Source organism: Eriocheir sinensis, chromosome 5 (assembly GCF_024679095.1).
Source record: "Eriocheir sinensis breed Jianghai 21 chromosome 5, ASM2467909v1, whole genome shotgun sequence".
Lineage (NCBI taxonomy): Eukaryota > Metazoa > Arthropoda > Malacostraca > Decapoda > Varunidae > Eriocheir > Eriocheir sinensis.
In genome coordinates, this window is record NC_066513.1 from 26,908,668 (window position 1) to 26,911,526 (window position 2,859).

General features: G+C 48.9%; 1 protein-coding gene across 1 annotated transcript in view; it reads right to left on the reverse strand.

The window, feature by feature from the left end:
• LOC126985908 (uncharacterized) overlaps window positions 1-820 on the reverse strand; it is a 97,251-nt gene extending 96,431 nt beyond the window's left edge. The window contains exon 1 of the mRNA XM_050841461.1: window positions 1-820. This exon is cut by the window's left edge and continues 352 nt beyond it. The gene's annotated coding sequence lies outside the window, so the exon portion shown is untranslated.
• Window positions 821-2,859: the final 2,039 nt, after the last annotated feature.

Consider the following 2,859-nt stretch of genomic DNA (forward strand, 5'->3'; position numbering starts at 1 on the left):
CGGTTTTTGGTTCAGCAAGCATGAAATTCTACGGTAACTTAGATTCACATTTCATTATCCGGTCTGTGTGTAAGGTCATCCAGTACTTCTTTATTTTTTTAGAGCTAGCACGTCTATGTCTGCTATGAAAGTTGCGATTAATTTAGCTTTTTTTCTTTACTACAAGTCTCAGTCACGTAAAGATGTTTTGAGGGATTTCTTAAGCTCAGCGTAGTTCAATATTCCCGCGATGTGCAATGTTGTCCTTTCTCTCCCTCCAGTTCCTGCGATTTTAAATGTCGCCTTTTCTCTCCTTCTTATTCTTGCTTTGTCCTCTCTTGCCTCCCTTCATTTCATGCTATGTCCAATTTTGTTCTTTCTCTTCTCCCTTTTTTGTTCCTGCGATTTCCGATGTTGTCTTTCCTCTCTTAATTCCTCCGATGTGCAATATTGTCCCTTCTTGCCTCCTTTCAGTTCCTGCGATAGACAATGTTCTTTCTTTCCCTTCTGTTCCCAGGATCTGCAATGTTGTCCTTTCTCTCCCTTCCTTCCCTTCCTCGACACACCGTCACGCACCGCAGCCTCCCGCCAGCAGAGTCACGATACCTGTTGCTTTAGACCACACGCTCCGCTCCGCACCACCAAAACGTGAGCTGAACATCCATATACAAGACCCCAAGAAACCACTGCCACCTCGCCGCACCCTCAACCACGGCTTTTATAGTGTTTGTAGGTGAAGGTGGGGGTCGGTGGGCTATGTTAAGGGGTGTGAGGGTGGGTTATGATAGCGGCCGGAGCACTTGTGACGGGCCAGCGCGTAGGGTCTGCAAGCCACCGTGAGAATGAGCCAGGACACACACCGACGGCGGGTTCCTGTCCTGCCGATGCCGTCACCCTCCTGCCGCACTCCTGTAGATACCAGACACCGCTAGATACCATGCTCTCTCTCTCTCTCTCTCTCTCTCTCTCTCTCTCTCTCTCTCTTTCTTTGCATCCTTCATCTGCCTCTGACTTGGTTTCGTGCGTGTGTGTGTAGGGGGGGGGGGGGGGTCTTTTTGGCAAGAGTAATTTGAGATGAGTGATTGGAAAAGTGTCATCAGATAGAGAGAGAGAGAGAGAGAGAGAGAGAGAGAGAGAGAGAGAGAGAGAGAGAGAGAGAGAGAGAGAGAGAGAGAGAGAGAGAGAGAAGGCATTCACCGCTCTTTCTCCTTTCCTTCTCCCTGGTCTAACACTTTCTCTCTCCTTCTATAACCCCAAATTTATCGACTAATTTCTTTCTCCTCTTCCTCCTTAACTTCTCTCACCTATATCTTCCTCCTCCTCCTCCTCCTCCTCCTCCTCCTCGCCAAACTGCATTTTCTTCAACTCTCCTCTTCCTTATCTTTCTCCTCCTCGTATTTCTCCTCCTTCTCCTCCTCCTCCTCCTCCTCCTCCTCCTCCTCCTCCTCCTCCTCCTCGCCAAACTACATTTTCTTCAACTCTCCTCTTCCTTCTCTTTCTCCTCCTCGTATTTCTCCTTTTCCTCCTCCTCCTCCTCTTCTTTCAGTTATTTCTTTTGTATTTTTAGATACATACAATCTTCCTTCAGCTCCATGCTCTCCTCCTTTACCTCTCTTCTTCCTCCTCCTCCTCCTTCACCTCCTCGTGTTCCTCTTCCTCGACGTTCTTCACCTCCTCCAAAAGTTTTGCTCCCTCCTTCTCTTCCATTTCCTTTCCCTGCCTTACTTTCCCCTTCCACTCCTTCTTTTCCTCCTCCTCGTCCTCGACAAAACTTATCCCTCGATCACTCACTCACTCACTCACTCCTCCTCCCATCAATCAACGTAAGGCGGCAGTGACTTCCCTAGAATTTCCCTTTCGTTACGAGTGGCAAGTGTTCGAGGGAGGAGGGTCACGGACGGGCCTTCTTCCCTCCCCTTTACTCTCCCTCTCAGGTGTGCCAAGGGTTCAACGTTTCCATGGTAACTTCGGAAATAATCTCGGCCTCTTGTTTGCTGCAGTTCACGATATATATTTTTTTTTAATTTAGGAGCGGCAGCCGTGGTGGTGGGAAGGGGCGTGGCTCGTGCGAGGGGTGGAAGAAGAGGAGGAGGATTGGGGGCAGGTGAGGGGAGAGGAATGCAGGCAGGGAGGCAGGGGGGGATACAGCTGCATGAGGGGCGTGCGTGTAGGCGGTCCGGACAGGTAAAAATTGAAGGGAATGGAAGGGGGAATATATCAGGTGTTTGGACGAAGAGAAACAAGTGAAGGTAATGGGAATCGAACGCGTGGGTAAAATATAAAGTTTGGGGAAAGGGGAACGGCATGGATTAAGGTGAAAGAAAAGAGATGAATGAGGGGAAAAGGGGAGAGGTATTGAAAGGTACAGGGTGAACAGGGTAGTGGAAATAAAATTAATTTGTTGTATATATGTAAGGGAAAAATATTCTTCAATTATAGCAGAATCCATTGACTTCCTCAGACCACGAACTCCCTGGGCGTCCCCTTGGCCTCCTTCACTCGGGGTTTTCACTCACAGAAACAACCCGGTGAGCAGGGTCATCTGGGCAGCGTGCCACATGCCCGTATAGCCGGAGTTGGCGTTCATGGACTATGCAAGTTATAGGCCTCGAATCAGTCTCACGGAGTAATCGCCGGTTTGACGGAAAGCCCCTCCAGCGATGTTCCATGATCCTGCGTTGGCGCTTGTTTCCAAAGGCATCAATCCGCCTCTTCAAGTTGCTGTTCATACGAGGAAAGAGAAGGTTGAGTTGAGCTTGAGAGAAATAGACAAGGGGCCAAGCGAAAGTTAAAAGAAAAATTAGAAAACAAACAAGCCTGGGAGGTGAGGGGGAAGGAACAAAAATGAGGATGAAAGAAGGGAAGGAGGGTAGAGAAGGA